Here is a 21,168-nt window from a genome sequence, read left to right as displayed (position 1 = left end):
CATCAAAACATTTCAGACTTCAAAACAAAAAAAAACAGTTATTCCAAACCTTTGACACTTAAAAGAGACTTAAAAGAGCAACTGCAACAACTCCTAAGCTAGCTCAGTACCTTGGAGAGGTTTCTAACATTCTGCATAAAACTCACACCACTCCTTCCCCCTTCTACACTTACAGTTGTGTTGTGCTTGCAGAGAACACTGAACTATGCCCTCCATTTATTTCACCATCTGGCCTCAAGAGCTAAGAAAGCAAAACAAGCTACAGAGGTTGGCAGTTAATTACGAACAAGAATCACCAACAGTTCTCTCCCATTTATTCTGCTTAAAATCCAGAGAAAAAGGCGAGCTTTAGAGATAGGTTCTGTAAAAGTGAAAGATTTTAAAGTAATGGGAATATGAAAATGGAAATTTGAAAATGGGTTTGTGAGTGCATACCGGCAAATAAATTTGTTTGGCAGAAGTGACAGTGTTTTAACTAAGGCTAATCCTTTTGAGCTGAGTCTATTCCCCTATTGCTTACTCAAAGGCTTAGTTCTGGAACCACCACCAAGCACCCCCCCCCCACACACACACACACACAAACACACACATCATCTTCCACATCATCTATTTTCTTCTTTCTATTGAATCATTCCCACCAGCAGAAAGCATGCTGTTTTGACTTTACCTTGGTTGACCACTTGCTAGCATCTAATACAGTTCAAGACTACCCTTTTCTTTAAATATTTTCTTCACCTGGCCTCCAAAACAAACAGTTCTTGTTTTGCTTCTACATCATCGGAGATTTCTTCTCAGTCTTCTTTGCTGGGCCATCCCTCATCTTTCCAATCTCTTACTGTTGTAATTTCAGACTCAATCCATGACCTCTGTCTTCCCCAGAATTCCAGGTATCCCCACATCCCATATAGACCCATGGATTACTCATTCTTAAAGTCATGACTCCTGCCTGCAATTGTCTATTCAACATCTGTACTTGTATATCTCAAATTTAACCTATTCAAACCTGACTCTTGATTTGACCCCAATATGTTCCTCCCCTAGTTTTAACCAAATCAATTAATGATCTGCCCCCATTAACCTAGTTTACTGATTATTTCTCACTTCAGAGTATCCTTCCATAATCATCCTATCTAAAACACCACCCCCATAAATCTTTCCCCGTCACTCTGATTTTTCATCTCAAAATTATTTTCCTCAGAGCATATCTGGAACATAATGGGACTTGGAAAGTGTTTTCTGAATAAATTTGTTTTATTGCTATTTTCATGTACTTTTGATAAATACACTATATCACATATATTGTGAAACTTCCCCAGAATTAATATATTCACCTTTGCTTCATACATAAAATTGAATCTAGGGACTGGGGGTACAGTTCAGTGGTCAAGTGTGTGCATGCTTTGCATGTACAAAGCTTTGGGTTCAATATCCAGCAGCAAATAAACAAACTTTCATATGTGTTCATTCATCATTCTCTTTAGATTTAAGGGAGAACAATAAGGTAGAAGAAGGTGGTCAGGGGAAGGAAGGAGGGAAGGGCAAGGGAAGGTACTGGGATAAGGAATTGATCGAACTATTTTATGTGAATGTACAAGTGTTCCACAATGAAACCCACTATTACGTATAATTATTATACACCTATAAAATTTTTTGAAAAAAGAAAAATTCAGGCTGGGGATGTGGCTCAAGCAGTAGCACGCTCGCCTGGCATGCGTGCGGCCTGGGTTCGATCCTCAGCATCACATACAAACAAAGATGTTATGTCCGCCAAACACTAAAAAAATAAATAAACATTAAAAAATTCTCTCTCTCTCTCTCTGTCTCTCACTCTCTCTTTAAAAAAAAAAAAGAAAAATGCAAACTCTTACTAAATCCTCTAAACTACCCAAAGGCAAATAATATGTATTATTCAATGCTTTCCATACAAACTGTGAATATTAAATGATTATTTTCAAATGTTTAATTGCTATTTTTTATTTTCATCAAAATATCTATATCTATTTTTGATATAGATTCAGATACTTCTACAAAAAGAGATATATTCCATGGAAAGTTTAAATCCGTATGCCTATGCCTTTGTAATCCTTAAATAATTAAAACCAGTGTTTATGACAATTATTATATCCTAGTAAATAGAGAAACACATCTAAATCACAGGATAATGAGAATTTAAAGGTTCCCTAACCATACACCCTTTAAAAATGGTAATTGGATCTGAGAAGCTTACTAAGTTCACCACCATACTATGTACAAAACACTGCCTAGGTGATCTGGAGATTGCCAAAATCAAGGCTGCCCTTGGTATTGGGTTACACAAAAAATACACACAAAAATGCATTCAGATATTTATGGGGAATTAAGTGTTAGCAAATTACTGTAGTCAGCAAGGCAAGGTGTCTCACACCTTTAATCCCAGAAACTCAGGAGGCTGAGGGAAGAGGATGATGAGTTCAAGAGCAACCTCACCAACTTAGCAAGATCCTAAGCAACTTAGTGAGTATCTGTCTCCAAACAAAAAATAAAAGGGATTGTGGATGAAGCTCAGTGGTAAAGAGCCTCTGAGTTCAATCCCAATATAAAAAACATATAAAAACAAACAAATAAATAAAGTGATTATTCAAATGATTTTTTAAAAATTACAATAGTAATAGTCACTCAATTCATATCTCATATTCCCTGAAAAGTCATTCCTGACAAACTGAAATACTCTCTCCCTGTGGTAGTAGAAACAACATAAGATAGGCAACTTGATTCCTTGTTTTATGTTGTGGCTCAACCACCACCTAGATATTGGAAAAAATATTATTGATCTTCAGGATACTCATTTGTAAAATAGGGAGAAGGTTAGGAGTAAATGAACTTATTAAAGTTCCCTTCCAGACTTACTGTCCTAGCACCAATTGTCCATACTAATTCATTCCAACTCTTAAGTTTTAATTAGTGTGATCAACTTTATGCCCCACAAGTTGCAGATCTATCATCATTGTTTGTGACAATTCTCCAGGACCCTTACCCTAGCCTTAATTCCTGTTTCTTTTCCAGTGACTCTTTTCCTTTATAAGTCATCTCTAACCCTTTGATGACTGGGCTTAGTTTCCCTGATTTTGATAGTACTCTCTAAAGAACTTGGTTTTTACAAACATTCTGGCTTTTGTTAATTCCTGGACATGACAGGAAAATACTCCCACCTCATCTACCTCTGGCCCTAGGGATCTAAGACTGAGTACCTGCCTATCTGCAGGGCAGCCAAAAGAAACACCATGACCCAAGTACTAGCAAATTTTCAAGTACTGATTTTAGATATTTTTACTGTTACTATTTTAGTTGTTATTTTAAATATTTTATTATTTAACCTCTTGTATGTTTTATCAATCCACAATCTCCAAAATTCTTGAAGTCATATGTATTTTGGAATTCAGAATTTGGTGCTTTCAAAAGATAATATAGCACATATACTTTGTAAAACAGAACACAATAATCAAAAGTAATACCTTCAATGACACATGAATGAATATTGTTTTCAGGTGGAATAAATGAGGACTATAACTAGCTTTAAAACCTCCTCTTTTTAAAGTATTTATTTTTTGTTATAGATGGACACAATATATTTTATTTTTATGTGGTGCTGAGAATCAAACCCAGTGCCTCACACATGCTAAGTGAGCACTCTACCTCAGAACCACAACCCCAGCCCTAAAAACCTCTTCATTAGTACATAACAATGCATACATCTCTCCCTTATTAAAAATGATAAAATATCCTTCCTCAAATCTATAGTATACCAGACTTCTGTTTATGACAACTTTCAATGAGTTATCAAGTCTTTTTAACTTCATCTCAAATATTTTTAAATGCCTGCTCCATACCCATTGCCATTTCCTCAAATCACCTCTTCCGATACTTACCTGAGCTAATGACAGACACATTCTCTTAACTGGTCTTTCTAATTCTCAATTTATACTCTCTTGCATATAAATCCATTCTCCCCACTGTCAACCCAATGACCAAAATGCTCCATATCTCCATTATCTCTGAAACTCCTTAGCTCTGAATACAAATGTTTCACCATCTGCTTCTAACTGTCTTTGCAGCTTCATCTTCACTATCTATCACCATGTACTTCAGTAAAATCTATATACATATTATTGCCTCTTCTCTTTCCCAGGCATACTTATAAAATTTACTCTTTTTTTAAAAGAGGGAGGGGAGAGACAGAGAGAGAGAGAGAGAGAGAGAGAGAGAGAGAGAGAGAGAGAGAGAGAGAATTTTTTAATATTTTTTTTTTTTAGTTTTCGGCAGACACAACATCTTTGTTTGTATGTGGTGCTGAGGATCGAACCCGGGCCAAACGCATGCCAGGCGAGCATGCTACCCAGCCCATAAAATTTACTCTTAATAGCAATCAATACAAACAACTACTATTTATTAAGAGTTTATTATTTTCCAAGCATATGATCTTCATAAATTAATTTAGCCCTTGTAAAAATATATTATCTGTATTTTACAGACAAGGAAACTGAGTCTGGGAAATGTTCAGTGATTTTCTCTAAGACCTCAAAACTATTAAATGGGAAATGTTGAATTAAAAACCAGATCTACCTGATGCCAAATCCTTTACCCCACTTGATGCTCTGTGAAGCCTCTCTGATCTTATCATTCCCTCTCCACACCCTCCCTCCACTCATCCCCTGCAGAGAACTAGTCACACATTCTTTCATTCTTCTACAACATATTTTTCATATCCTTATTTAAGTACTCCTTAATATTTCCTTAGCAGCAAGAATTTGAACTTTTTGATATATTGAATTAATTTAAAAAGCTCTGCATTTATAGCATTTGGTTGGAGTTCAATAAATATGTTGTATGGACAAACAACCCTTCATACTCTAATAAGACTTTGTGTTAAAGCTGTGGGGTGATACAAAAATTGGTAAGAATTAATTCTGTGAAGCTTAATTGCTTATTTATTCTATATAAGCTATATCAGAGATACATTGTCTTATTTTAAACTATTAGTAAAGAGGGCCTTTTAGACCTCACTTCTACTAGCCAAGAAGACACTTGAACTATTGGTGAAAATTATAACATCTTACATAAACACAAAAGCAAATATTAAGGAAAAAATTAAAATTCTCAGTGTTCTGCAAATTATACACATCAGAGGTTTATGCTTTCTCTTCAGTCTTCAGGATGTTTTTGGCCTGAAATTACCTATGTGCCTATGCAAAATATTTTTCATCATAAAATATGATGATATCCACTACACCACCATTAGAACATGTGTTCTGAGTGTTTCCAGGACTAGGAACAGGATATACTGAAAAGCTCCATAATGACTTTTTTTTTTACCCTGTAACAAATGGCACATAGTAGATGACCAGGGTCAGAGGTGAAAGTGGGTGTTCATGTAATTTAAGTGAAAAATGTTGACTGACTCATCTTGCCCTCACTAAGGGAGTGTGAAATATGAACCAAGGGCCTTTGATCAATGGATCACAGACCACCCACAGTTCCCAAACTGTGGCTTTGATTTTTAAACTGTGACCTATACAAAATAATACATATTTGGGGTATAATTATAGAAAGTGCTATATAACCTCTTAGTATTATTTGCCTAGTTCCTCAAATAGTATAATCCAAATAGTTGGAAAATGTTGAGCAATTACAGCATAAAAGCACTACTAGAAAAACACCCAAAGATCTTATTTTAGAAATATAGTGACTTTAAAATATGGGATTCATGTACAGAAACATGAAAATAATTTATAAGTGTATAAGTATTAATATTTACTTGCTTATTATCCTTAGATAATACCTTGGGAATTTCAGATAACTTATTCTAAAAATACTGAGTAATATTGTACCACTACAAATCAATTGCAAAAGATAAGCAATTTACACATATTTGTGAAATGTAAACTCACTATTGTCCATATGTTGAAATTAATGAAACCAAGCAATATATAAGCAATATCATAATTTAAAAGCTTTTCCTCTTTGAACAGTAATTAAAATTTGTGTAATACATAAGAGGGTAAAATTCCTTAATAATACTAGAAAGAGGGAGGAGTAGCAACCGCTGTTTATAATCTAACTCTTAAGATTTCTAAGAAAGGTACTTATATTTCATGATTTAACTAAAACTTCAACCTCATTTCATTCTAATTATGGTATCTGTTACAAAGAAGTATTGCTGTATTATATATAAGCAAACTATCAAAAACGAAAATTTTGCTCTCATTTTTTTATCCATATTTTAATTGGTTCAGTGTGGTTGTAAATAATGGTGGGAATTGTTGTTACATATTAGTACATGTACACAATATAGCAATTTATAATTTGACCAATTTGCTCTCTAGCACTTTCCCCCTCCCTTCTCACATCCCATCCCCTGGTCTATTTCCTCTATTTGACTGTTCTCCCTTTGATTTTCATGAGGTCTTTTTTTTTTTCCTTTTTCCTCTCTAGCATCCATATATTAGAGAAAGCATATGAGAGTTTTACTTCTTTTGCTTAACATAATGTTCTAATGTTTCATCCATTTTCCTGCAAATGATATAATTTCATTTTTCTTTATGGTTGAATAAAATTACATTGTGTATATATACCACATTTTCTTTATCTATTCATCCATTGACAGAAACTTAGTCTGGTTCCACAGTTTGACAATTATGAACTCTGCTGCTATAAACTTTAGTTTATATCTATCACTATAGTATGATGGCATTAATTATTTTGGATAAACACTAAGGAGTGGTACAGCAGGGTAATATGGTGCTTCCCTGCCTAGCCTTTTGAGAAACTTCAAACAGATTTCCACAGTGATTGACCAATTTACAATCCCACCAACAGCACAAACGTGTTTGTTTTAATCAACATCCTCTCCAGCAAGTATTATCATTTGTATTCTTGTTGACTGTCATTCTGAGTGGTGTCAGATAAAATCTCAGTATAGTTTTGATTTTAATTTCTATTCATATGCTTTCTCTCATATATGGATGCTAGAGAGGAAAAAGGAAAAAAAGACCTCATGAAAATCAAAGGGAGAGCAGTAGAATAGAGGAAATAGACCAGGGGATGGGATGTGAGAAGGGAGGGGGAAAGTGCTAGAGAGCAATTGCTAAAGATGTTGAACATTTTCTCATAAATTTGTTGGCCATTCATACTTTTTCTCTTGATAAACGTCTGATTCATTTGCCTATTTATCAATTGGATTATTTGTGGTTTTTATATTAAGATTTTTTTTAGTTCTTTATATGCTATAGATTTTAATCCTCTTTCAGAAGAGTAGCTGGCACAGACATTCTCCCATTCTGTGGGTTCTCTCTTCACATTCTTAATTGTTTCCTTTGCTGTGGAGAAGCATTTTAATTTGATGCCATCCCACTTCTTAACTCTCAGCGGGTTTTCTTTTTTTCTTTTTTTTTCTTTTCTTTTAGCTTTAGGTGATTCATGACAAAAATAAAGGGAAATCAAACTCATTTTTCCTTTGAATCTTGCAGCTCATGTGACCAGATTCTCCTTTTTTATTTCTAAATCTCTTTAAATTGGATCAAAATATTTGATTATAGTGTTTGTTTTTCTGAAAAACAGTACTAGATATTAGTAGTAGGTTTGCCAAAATGTTAGAAAGATCTGACTACTGAATAGGAAATGAATTTTGTGAATGACATAAATAAATAAAATAACCAGCCATAGTTGAAGAAATAGATACATTTTTATAAGTCAAAATTATAACATTAGTCATGAAGGTAATCTGTCTGCAATATTCTTTATAGCATTGTTCACTGAGATTGAGTCAATCAATATGACTGGTTATTCAATGTCTCTCTAGCACTTGAATAATTTACAATTTTCAATTTGGGCCCTTTTCCAAATCTTTGAACTTTATTTCTGAAATAAAGTTTAACCATCTTTGGTTAAGGATATGAGAGTAGCTAAGTTACGCTGGCTCAAACTTCAAACATAATTCTAAAACTATAAAATAATAACTACAATAAACATGTGCTTCCACCAATATGAATAGTTTCAGGAATGTCTTTAACATATAATTTGCAAATCTATTATCACCTAAAAGAAAACATATGATTAGAATTTCTACCACTGAAGTAATGGTAGAAGATTTCATTATATCCCTGCTTGTCTCCTATTAGGTTCCCCTAGAACTGAATTTTTTATTTTTTAAATAGGATTTATGCAGAATACAACAGTTACTAATGGGGCATCATGTAAAATTGTGGATGTGTAACCTACGTGATTCTGCAATCTGCATTTGGGGTAAAAATTTGGAGTTCATAACCCACTTGAATCTAATGTATGAAATATGATATGTCAAGAGCTGTGTAATGTTGTGAACAACCAATAAAAAATAGGATTTATGTTAAACTACACTAGATGATTTCAGACTTATGGTATTTCTCTAACTTATGAATGAGTGTGCCTCAGAATTATTTGTAAAGTTTGTCAAAACACAAAGTGCTGGGCCCATGCCCAGTGTTTCTGGGTAAGGAAATGTAGGATGCAGACTGAGTGTATATATATCTACCAAGTTATCAGATAATTTTGGTGCTGCTGGTCTGTAGAGGATACTTTGAGAACGGCCTCTCTAATTTTTATTGTTTCTTTTTAGTTATACATGACAATAGAATCCATTTTGATATAATTACACAAACAAGGAATATATCTTATTCTAATTCAGACCCTAGTACCTCCCTTCCCCTTCCTTTTCCCCAATCTCTGCTGCGTTCCCTCTATTGATCTTTCTGCTTTTAACCCATAGTTATTTTTTAATTAATTTCTTGTGGGTATAAACAATGATGAGATTCACCATGGTGTATTCTTATATGCATACAGGTAATTTGTGTCATACTCATTCTACTGACTTTCCTTTACCTCTCCCTCTCCCTCCCTTCTTTCCCCCTTTGTCTAAGCCACTAAAATTTATTACCCTCCCTTATTGCATGTATCCGAGAAAACATTTGAGCTTTAGTTTTGGGAGATTGACTTATTTCACTTAGCATGAGTCTCCAGTTCCATCCATTTTCCAACAAATGTCATAAAGTCATTCTTTTTTTTGGCCACGGAATACTCCATTGTGTATATAAACTACATTTTCTTTATCAGTTGTCTTTTGAAGGGTACCTAAGTTGGTTCCATAGCTTAGCTATTGTGAATTATGCTACTATAAACACTGATGCATCTGTGTCACTGTAGTATGCTCATTTTAAATCCTTTGGGTATACACCAAGTAGTGTGATAACTGGGTCAAATGATGGTTCCAAAAATTCCTAGGTTTTTGAGGAAACTCCATACTGCTTTCCGGAGTAGTTACACTAATTTGCAATCCCTCTAGCAATGTATGAGTTTACCCTTTTCCCCATATTCTTGCCAACATTTGCTGTTACTTGTATTCTTGATTATTGCTATTCTGACTGGAGTGAGATGATATCTCATTGTTTTAATTAGCATTTATCTAATTGGTAGAGATGTTGAGCAGGTTTTCATATATTTGTTGACTGTTCATATTTCTTCTTTTGCAAAGTGTCTATTTAGATCCTTTGCCCATTTATTCATTGATATTTTTAAAATATTCTTTTTCAAAGAACTCAGATTTCACATTGTTTGAACATAGAGCAAAAATTGAATGAGAACTTATAAAGTAAATGCAAATTTACATTACAATAAAATTAACAAAGGAAATCTTATATAAGTTGCAAATGCAGTGAGGCAATTGAAGACCTCATTACATAAAAGGAGTTGGCATGCTAATAACAAATGATTAGTTGTATGCATAACTGAACATAATAAAAGTGCCTTTTTTCCTGATGCCCTGTTTAGAAATTTAAGTGGGAAAATGGGCAAATGTGGACATGTCTACATATGTGGTTATGTGTTTATTCTCCAACTTATAGATTGATTCATTCTGAGAAAAGATGGGACAGGTGATAGGCTTCTATGTTATTTGTGGTCAACAAGTCAGAGATAATCAGATTGAAATTAGGGGGAAAAAGTAAACATTGAAATGGGCAGAGTTCTACCCAGAGCATCAGGACAATTTCAGGTATATGAAATTTTAGTACCCTGGATAGCTCCCCAAGAGAGAATTTGTTTTGAGTCTAGGCCTGGTTTCACTTTTTTTCTTTTTTCTGATTAGAGCTTTACCCTTTCTTAGAATTCTGAATGTTAAAGGAGTTCATACATTTTTGTAAAATTTAGTCCCTTGTTTATAGAGAGTGGAAGATTATTGAAATTTCCCAAGTAACATTCAGACTACCTCTTAGATAAAAGGGACACATATTTTGGTCTAATTTAGAGCAAAATAGAGTTAACAGTAGAAATAGAATCTACAATACAGGCTTATGTCAGGGTTCTTAGACAAAAAAAAAAGACTTATAAAAAACAATTACAGGGGCTGAGGTTGTGGCTCATCAGTAGACCTCTCACCTAGCACATGCAAGGCGTTGGGTTTAATCCTCAGCACAACAGAAAAATAAATAAAGGTTTTGTGTCCAACTACAACTAAAAAAATAATTAAAAATTACAGCTGTTCCTTGGTTTCCATGGTGGATTGTTTCCAGAGATATTCCCCTTCATCTTACCAAAATTTCTGAATGCTTAAGTCCCTTATATAAAATGACATACTGTTTGCATATAAAGTATGCACAACATCCCATATATTTTAAATCATTTGTAGAGTACTTATAATAATAATATAAGTGCTATGTAAACAGTTATACCATATTTTATGGAATAATGAAAATGATAAAAAAAACTATACATTTTTAGGAGAAATACAATTTTTCCAAGTATTTTTCATTGGAGTTGGTTAAATTTATGGATGCTAAACCCCAAAGAATACAGAGGGCCAACTATACTTTTTTCACTCTAATACTGATAGTTATTTTTAATATTCTCTTTTTGCACTTAGTGATTCAGAGTTCATTTGGTAAGGGTACCAAAAAAGGGTTTTTGGGGTAGTGATTCTGGGATTGACCTCAGGGACGTGCACATGCTAAGCACAGGCTCTATTCCTAACTTCTAAATGAATTTGTAAATTAACCTAGTATCTAGTTTCAAGATATTTTCACAGTGGATTATATACAGAATAATCTTATAATACCTTAGTATATTCCTAGAAAAAGCACCCTATATAGCCATAAAAATTATTCAAATGTAACACAGATTCTAGTATCTCTGCTATTTATGCTTTTGAGTATGATCTAATGTATTTGAATGGAAGTTCAATTAAAGCACAATTAAAACCTACTTGGAATCAGAAGTCCAACAATAACATTTCTTGTCTCATGAATTTTAATCCATTTAATGAAAATATTATAATGTTTTCTTAAATGAGTAGTTATTAATGCTGAATTTAAAGCTTGAAAACTTTTGTTTTTATATGACAATAAAATGAAAATATATCATTAATATATACTTTAAAATGAGATTTAGCAGGCTTTTAAAAATTAATAAAATATTAACATTATAACACATTTTATAACCAGAACAGATAACTAGGCATGTACACAAAGAGGTATGTCACTAAGGGAAACTCATATATGTTCTTTCAGTTTTATTTAATAAAATTGATTTTTTAGAAGATATTGACCAGTGCTACACTTCATCCAAGGATATAAAAGATGAAAAGATCATTGTTGAACCTAACAACAACATAAAATATAATTAAGGAACAAAATCATAACATTTCTTGAGGCCATTAGAGAACTGAATACACAGGGCAAACAAACAGCCTGAAATCCAAAAGAAGACAGGCCTTCCAAGGAAAGATGGGATGCAAGCACTGGCTCACATATAATGGTACATATAACTAAGATATATTTTTCAAAAGCAGTAAGGATAATTAAGTTAAAATTCTTAATGAATTTCTAAAGGACAGCTCCAGGATCTCATGAAGTTATAGAACTTCTTGGTGCTGTGGAAACAAGGAAATAGGTTTCTACTCTCATACTGTTCTCCACACACTTATATCTGCTGATTATAAGAAAGATGCACAGAATAATAGAATACAAGAGAAGTCTTTCTGAGCATTGCAGGTCTAGAATAGCAGAGACAGGTATTGTTGTCAGGAAAGGTAAAAATTCTGCATAAATGATACTAAGTGGCAGAATGAGGAGGGTCAGCATACAATGTTGCTCTACCCCCAAGAAAATATGAATAGATCTCTATTGCCACAAAGCTGAAATGAAAGTAACCCTTATTCCTATGAGAGAGGCAGAACATTTTCCTAGGCCCAGATAATATAACTAGAATTGATGACAATTAATAGTGCTTCCTACCAATGAGCAGGGGCAGAGCAATCTCTATCTCCAAGGCCTACCAGAAATACAAGGCAGATATTGGCTACCATGATGACACCAAATGGATGATTCATTTAAAAAAAATGATAAACTGCAGCTTAGCAAATTTTTAAAACTGACTCAGAAATTTTGGAAGGTGATGGAAATGTTCTCTGGTCATGATTACATGATTGCATGTGTTTATCAACCTTCTAGGACTACATCCTAAAAATATTGTGGTTTGGTATGCCAAAAGTATGCCTCAATAAACAAGACTACAAAAAGTAGTCTTGACATCAAACAAGCCAGAACACACACACACACACACACACACACACACACACACACACACACACACACCCCACAATATACACAGTGATGCACAAATTATGAACAATAGGGGAAGGTAATGAAGCTTAATGATGGAATAGGGAAGTAGATTTTGCAAAAGGGCATTTTGAAGTCCAAGGTGAATATTTAAAGGGGTGGCAACATTTGTAACCCAACTACCATTGTTACTTTGATTATAGGTGGAGGTGTTTATGTGCTGCTTGTATAAGGACATGTCAAATTGTTTTTAGCAATAGTATGCTATGTCATCTGATATTCCCTCCCACTAATATACTGAGTCACTCTCCTTTGCATATCTGTGTACACAAGGAAATATTCCTTGTAATTGTTTAGAGAATCTGAAAAATGGAAGGTCCACAGTGATTGCTCTGAAATGCTATTGCCTAAAAAGATTTTGAGGGACACTGCCAGAAAGAAATACATCATAATTTGCATACTTTTAATTTCATATATGTTATTTGGATGTAGCTGCAAAATATCTTATATTGGTTTATTAAGTATTAGAGAAATAACTTATGTTCTTTAAATGTATTTTACTCACATACCTTTAGCATATAATATAAGAAGAATAAGAATCATTATATGACAACTATGATTTCTTGAGAACATGTTTGAAATATACATGGTTAAAATAATATGTATTTGGGGGAAAATAATTTCTTTAAAATAATATTTATATTCAATATCAGAGATAAACACACTCTTTGTGTAGATATAAACACACACTGATTTTTTGAATATTTCCTTTTTTTCTTTTTTTCTTTTTCTTTTTTGAAATATTTTCTTAAAATACAAGGTAATAATAATGCTGCTTACATATAAGTTTTCTTGTAGTTTCTTATGACCATTTGGACCTATGCTACTGACTTTCTGATTATAATATTATTGTTTTCACATTATCACAAATTCAAGATGGATGTAATTCAGAAGAGAAAAAGAAGTGATATTTTAAATTTCTTCAAACAGAAATGATAGCCACAATACCAGTCTGTTCAGTAGCTAAACTCCTCCCAACCAGGTGGCTACATGCCATTGCTAATTATCCCATTGCTTAATCTTAATTATATCTGTTTTGGAAGATAAATTTATAATGAAAATGTTAGAATTATTTATTAATACACTTTTACATATATAATTTATTTACCCTTCTTTGCCCCAAAACGATTTGAGGAACCACATTGTTTATATTCACTGGTGCAAAGAAATGGAAATTAAGTAAATGACTCAAATTAGCAGAAGTTAAATTATCCACAGATGCCATCCATCCTCTTTACTTAATTGTAATAACCAGCTGGTTGCTTCCACAGTACCCCACCTCCCTCAACCTTCCTTCTTTCTTACCCAATCCCCTCCCATTTCTGCCTTCCTACTTTCTTCTTATTCCCCTCCAGGTTCAGGTTCCTTCAGAATCCTTATACTCCCTCTTGACCACCTTATCCCATTTTTTTGCCCCTTTAATAAGCTCCCTTTCTTCATCTTTTTCATTCATTCCTTATTGCCTTCTTCCCTTCTTACCAGGCTGGAACACATCCTTATGTCCCCTTCTCATTCACCCTTTACTGCTTTCTCCATTCTCCTTCCTTAGCCCTCCCCTTTTTGTCCCTCCTTTGATTTGGGGAACACTCACTTCCTACCTAGTACTACTTGGATGATGACCTAAAACCTACCACTATGACCTCTGGGACATTTCCACCAGCCTTCTAGTGTGACTTTTTATTTTCTGCAGGTAAGCTTATTACAAATTGGCCATCTCACTTCACTTGGTATGTTTAAAATCCAGCTACCCACTTCTCATGACATAGGTCCCAGTGTCTTTTGATTGAGTTCCCATTCTTATATAAACATTAGTAACTCTATGTTCTATTATTCTCCTTACAATAGTATATCATGAATAAAGGGATAATAGAACACTGAATATGGGTAATAAAATAGATAAATGATAATTTAGAACACATATTTAAAATAATGATGCTTCCAAGTTTAAACATCATAGAATAATATATTCTGGCTGACCACCAGCACACTTTTAATACAAGAAATTTAGCAGAGGAAATATAACATCTGATAAAAATTTTGATTACAATAAAGAAATGACACATGTAATATCCAGTTACATGTGGAAATATTCCTATTATATCCATTCATGTTTTATGGTAATGGTTTTTATTACTTGGGTAAGGTAATGCTACAAAATCTAAATATGTTCCTTCTTTAGTGGTTAGAATAAAGAATTTGTGGTAGTTGTGGTATAGAAAAGAGACCAATCATCAATTTATATGAATAGAAAAAAATAACTTGAGACCATGCTCTCTTCAAAGCTCTGAAACTACAGTGGAAAAATCTCTAGTAATTTAAGAAATCTCTAATAATTCACTTATCTTTGTTATATTGAGCTCCAGTAACCTAAAAGTATACATAGAATACATCTATTCACTAACAATTTTAATTTTGCCATCAGCAAATAGGCAGAGTACGAGATTTCCATAATGTCCTCCCCACGGCTACCGTCAGCTATTGGCAATAAGCAGGTTCAGTCTATTGACCCACCAATAGAGTGCTTTCTTTCCTAGCATGCTGAACATCTCTTCTTCTATTATACAGAGTTTTAAGGCTTTGCTATTTTATAAGCACTACATGAATGACTGGATAAGTAAGTAGAATCTTTAGAATCTATCTATATAGTCTTTACATACATGTTAATTTACCAAATAATAATATTTATCAGTTCTAATCATCTTACTCTAATACAGCTATCTGCTCAGACCTGAATTACTGCTACCTACTTATTTCACATGCATTATAGAAAGGAAACAATGCAATATTGATCTCAATTTGAATAGAAACAACACTCAAACCTTTATCAAAGGCACAAGTCTCTGCTTAGATTAGATGACTTCCATCTAGCATAGAAGCTAATATGCTTGCAATTTTTAAAGCAGATTACTTTTATTTTCCTACTCCTATGTCTAAAAATAATCTGCGTTTTGATTTACAGGCATACTGGATACATTAAAATTAGATCCAATGTATATGGTATGTCCTATTTACTTGAATAAACATCCTGATTTAGAAATATTTATTCATTGTGATAAATAATCTCATCTTCTTTACAGAGATAAAAATAAAGCTGCTAGGAAATATTTAATCAACCTGACTTTATAACCATTATAGAAATAAACTGTGTATCAACTTTGATGCAGTCTCTGGCAGGGCTTCCTTTCCAAGAATTGGTAAGAAGAATTTGTTTATAGCTAAAATATTTATGATTGTTTCCTGCTTTATCAGCTCTAGAAGTAAATAGAATGAATAACATGATTTATTGAAAGAAAGTCATGATTAAAATACCATAATTTAAAACTTATTTTGCATCACCAGTACTTTCCCTATGAGGTTGTATAATCAAAATCCTGGTCAAAGGCAATACTGTAAGAAAACTGGTGTGATGCAAAAGGGTAACTCAAGGAGTGACAACTCTCAGTCCTCTCTTCCAGATCCTGTCAGAATTTCTATAATTTATTTTTATATAGCAGATTTTGGAGAAAAGGCAAGATGACACTTTTTTCTTCAAAGGCTGAGACTCTTTACATTCATAAGAATTCACTTGATACATAGTATGTCAAGGGAAGTCCTTAGTCACCCTAGTGCCAGCAGTATTTAGCTATAAACATCTGTCATCACAACTAGTCTGTTTGGGAAATTCTCCCATTTCAGAATTTGACCCAGAATCATCTGTTACTGTTTCTATAAAAAAAACCCTCAGTCAAAGAAATTTAAGTCTGTGGAACTCCCCCTTCATTACCTTTACTTTCATTTCTTACACATGTCTCCAGGTAAAACACTCTTTTAAAACACATTTACTACGTGTTTCTTCCAGACACAATGAGACATACTACTTTTGAATATTCATGTAAGTTACCCTCTTTGTTTATCCAGTCTAGGACCAACTCCACAGGGAAAATACCAACACCTATTGTAGATGCAAATTACTGTCAGGCTGGGAGATCAGCTAAGTGATACAACACTTGCCTAGCGTGCTTGGGGCCCCCAAGTTTAACCTTTAGCACTGCAAACAAACAAACAAAATAGCTTCAACAGACTTGTTTGACCACATGGTTTATAACATCTGTCTTTCCCAATGTCCTAAGTGTTTAAGAACAGGGGTCCTTAAGGGTTTTACCCTGATTCTTTTTTTTTTAAAGAGAGAGTGAGAGAGAGAGAATTTTTAATATTTATTTATTTTTTAGTTCTCGGCGGACACAACATCTTTGTTGGTATGTGGTGCTGAGGATCGAACCCGGGCCGCACGCATGCCAGGCGAGCGCGCTACCACTTGAGCCACATCCCCAGCCCCTACCCTGATTCTTCTCTGTTCACCTGAGCCTTATCAGCATAATATTCTTCTTTAGTTCCTACTGGGTAGTGCTGTATTAGTCTGACAATTGGAAATTTTATTAAATCTGTGTCATTACAACATTATTCTTGACAATGGTGGTTCAAAATAATAAGACACCTCGTTGAGTTGTTGTGAAGCTCAAATAAAATAATACATGTGAAAAATCTTTGCAAAGAATAAAGTATCACAGAATCTAAGGAATTATACATTTGGTTATTTCACTTTCTATTTCAATGGGCCATTTTTCCAGTTGACATTCAAAGTCATTTTGAACATTTGATTGCTGCCCCCGACCTGCTCTGGCAGCTGAACTTAAGGGTGAATTTCCAGGGACACCAAATAAAACACAGACACACACTTTACCTTTAAACAAGCTTCAGGGCGGCTTTTCAGCTCTGGGCCCCAGGCTCCCCAAATGGAAGAGCAAGAGAAAGTCAAGAGAGGCTGGCAAGAGAGAGCGAGCACTTTAGGAAGTGGGCTTTCATTGGGGGACCCTTGTTCTTAGAAAGTTCCATCCAAAAAAAAAAAAAAGCCAGAAGGGGCAGGGTTACAAGGGATACATGAGTGTAATTCAATCCAAGGGTCGTTGCCTACATCTGAAGACACGCCCTCAACTTCCTGAATCAGGACAACTCCAGATCACTAGGAAATGTAGTGATGGTCAAAGCCTCTCACTTCAGGATGGAAGGTGTGAGTCATTCAGAGTGGCTCCCCACATTTGATTTTGTACTTGGAGATTAATCATACATAGCAGAATGTGAAATATGCAATTTCAAGTTGATATAGTTAAATTCACAATTCTATTCTAAAAATGATATCACTACCAGGAGAGATAAAAGTTCTTTGATGGAGACTACTAGCTCTTTATTTTTTCTCTAAACTAAAAATATACAGAGAGAGGAAAAGAATCACTAGATATTTGATGACATTTTACAAAATATAATTCACTAATTTATGCACTCATTCTTTCACCCACACAACAAATATTTCCTGTGCATCTACAGACACCCTAGTAGGCAGTGGTGGTTGTGAAATGAAAAAGACATAGCAATTCATGTCAATAAACAACCTAGTAAATGTAATGTTCCCTGAGTAGGAATGGAGGAGGAGGAAGGAGAGGTGAGAAAGGAAGAAGAAGAGTCCATAAAAATTAAGATTTAAATAAAGCATGATCACTGATTATTAATTATTTATCAATATTAGTCGTGACAAATACACCATATTAATATAAAAAACAATAGAGAAAATTGTGTGGGGTGGGGGAGATATGAGAACTCTACTATGTTTACAACTTTCCCGTAAACCTAAAAATGTTAAAAAATAAAATGTTTACTAGGAAAACATGCAATCTAATAGGAGAGGAATGCAGGAAAAGAGGCATATCTGTGTGATAAATTTTATAGTATACTATGTATAAGATGATTTATAATATAGAATAAGGGCACAATATCCAGTATTACAGCAATGTATGGACAGGAAAAATAAGGCAGATATTTAGAAGGTTTCCGTATAAAATGTTTTAAGTTTCACTCTCTATTTCGTCTCAGCTTCTCTCTTAATGTATTCTTTAGTTACCCTCATGACTTTATGACCCTTCCTCAGTCTTCTATGATATTGACTGTTTCTCTGAGCACCTAATACATCTATTCTTTGTCTTTCATTACACACACACACACACACACACACACACATACACACACACATACATACATACATTCTCTCCATCTGAGATGGTGTGTGTGTGTGTGTGTGTGTGTGTGTGTGATTATATAGACATCTTCAATTTCAAACTTTTAAATTCACTTAATCTACAACTTGTTCCATAGTCACATTATAGAGCAGAATTGTTTTCCTCGTTTTTCAATTTGCTAAGTAATGATGATAAATTAATTACATTTCATTTTACATTGCTTTAAAACACTCTTCAGAAATGAAATACTATTGCTTTTACTCATAGTTTCAATTAACAGATGTTGAAGTAAAGATGCACGTTTGCAGTTGAGAAAATTCCCTCTAATTAATCACCAATGCCTGTTTGTAGCTGTTTGTTAGTATGCTTCATATTATTTGATTTGTTGTCATTTCAAATTCTAATTTTAGAGTCCCCTTTCTCCTCTTTACACATTTGTGGTACAATACTATAATAATCAATAAAAGTGTTAGCTTAGAATCTGTCATTTCCCCCTTTCCAAATAAGCTTATTCTGATAAAGTATATTAAAATTTTGATTTGTCTTTCAATAATGTCTTTCTTATCTGGAATCAGTCTCTTATTCATGTCATTAATTACCTCTAATTTTAGGTAACATCAGACTATATAAACCAATGTACAAGTTGAGGATTTAGTTTATTGAACAAATGTTTCATTTGTAAATATTTAACACCAACATTTTTCCACCTTTCAAGCAAAACCCACATTTCGCTTAAAATATCCAGGTACTATAATTGAGGTCAAAGAGGTCATCTTTTTGTTTAAATCATGTGGATAATTGCTCCAATTCTCCACTTTGCTTTGCATAAAGCAAGTAATTGACTGAAATTTTCAGTGAAAAAAAGTCAAAATGAGTGTTTATTATCTTTAAGTCCAAACAAGTAGCTAATTGCCTGAAATTACCAGTTGTTTGGTCATCCAGCCTTGCTGCATTTAGAGATAGCCATGATTAAATTGGAAGTAAGAAAAATAAACATCACTTTAGTAAGCTTGCCACAATGTTCAATCATCTGTACTCAGTGAGTTTGTATCACATTAAAATTTCTCACTTTTCTCCAGTTTCTCATTTTATCTCTTGAATTAAGTTTATGTTATGAGAATTTATGTCAGTAAAGAATAAAAAATGAGTTGAGATCAGCTTTGCAGCCTACTTTATTTCAGCCAATTGTCACAAACATCTGCTTTGAACATGGAGAAAAATTGTAGAGGTAGAGAACTAAGTATGAACTAAAATAATCAGATAAACCAGAAATGTGATGATTAACTAGAAATATTTTCACATATATCATTTTTATTTTGCTAGAACACAGCCCGGAAAGAATAAACAAATGACAAATGTGTAAGCACATTGAAAACTGGAAAAAAGGTAGGTGTTAAATATTTACAAATGTGAAAGAGGTCTGAGAAATCTTAAAGTCTATGAAACCCACTGTTTAAAAACACTCCTGAGGGCAAATGCTATCAACATTATAATGAGAAACAAAGTGGATGTTTAGGAATCCAAGTTTCCTCTCTGAACTGGTAAATGAACCTTATTTCACAGACTTATTGCTTAAGCTTTTCAAAAATCTATATATAGATCTTCTTTACCATATGGCCAGTCTGCAATAACATCATTTCATAAAGGATGTAGGTCTCATTTAGTGATATCTCAACAAGAAAATTTTTATCTATCTTTACATTTAAATAATTCTAAATTTTCAGTATTATGGAATGAGGTGCAATGTTACATTAAAAAAAGGGTTGGGGTGAGGCTCAAGTGGCAGCATGCTCCCCTAGCATGGGTGAGGCACTGGGTTTGATTCTCAGCACCATATAAAAATAAAATAAAGATATTGTGTCCACCTAAAACTAAAAAATAAATATTAAAAAAAACACCAAACTCCTGACTTGCCCCACTATAATTACAGCTAGTCTCATCTGTTTTGACTTGGGAGGTAATGTTAAACATAGATGTCTGATCTACCACTCCCACTCTTCATATGATATCTCTCCAACTATTTGAAGATCTGTGGTTAAGCTAACCTTTCAGATTGCTTAGACTTCTTTTAAAAGGGCAATTTTCTAAGACTGTCAAAGAAATCACTTTGGCCAGCTTCCTGAGTATTTTCTCTATATATTTCATACTTCACTTGGGTCATAGATGCTTAAACTGAATACATTATTTCATGCAAAAGACATATATAATGTGTCAAAATACACTTTACTGTCATTTATATCTAAAAACAACCTAACACAGAATGTATCAAGATCATATCTTGTCCCTTTAATATATTAATAAATCTATATGGAAGTTAATGTTCACCATTTATGACCATATGATATTCTATTACTGACATTTAAAAAATATCTTTATTTTATTTTTTTATTTTTATGTGGTGCTAAGGATCAAACCCAGTGACTCGATGCATGCATGCG

At 33.6% G+C, this 21,168-nt stretch overlaps 1 protein-coding gene across 2 annotated transcripts in view; it reads right to left on the bottom strand.

Annotated features, from left to right (window-relative positions):
• Rps6ka6 (ribosomal protein S6 kinase A6) overlaps positions 1-21,168 on the bottom strand; it is a 146,462-nt gene that overhangs the window by 97,785 nt on the left and 27,509 nt on the right. The window lies entirely within an intron of this gene.

Source organism: Ictidomys tridecemlineatus, chromosome X, assembly GCF_052094955.1.
Source record: "Ictidomys tridecemlineatus isolate mIctTri1 chromosome X, mIctTri1.hap1, whole genome shotgun sequence".
Classification (NCBI taxonomy): domain Eukaryota; kingdom Metazoa; phylum Chordata; class Mammalia; order Rodentia; family Sciuridae; genus Ictidomys; species Ictidomys tridecemlineatus.
This window is presented reverse-complemented; position numbering and strand designations above follow the sequence as displayed.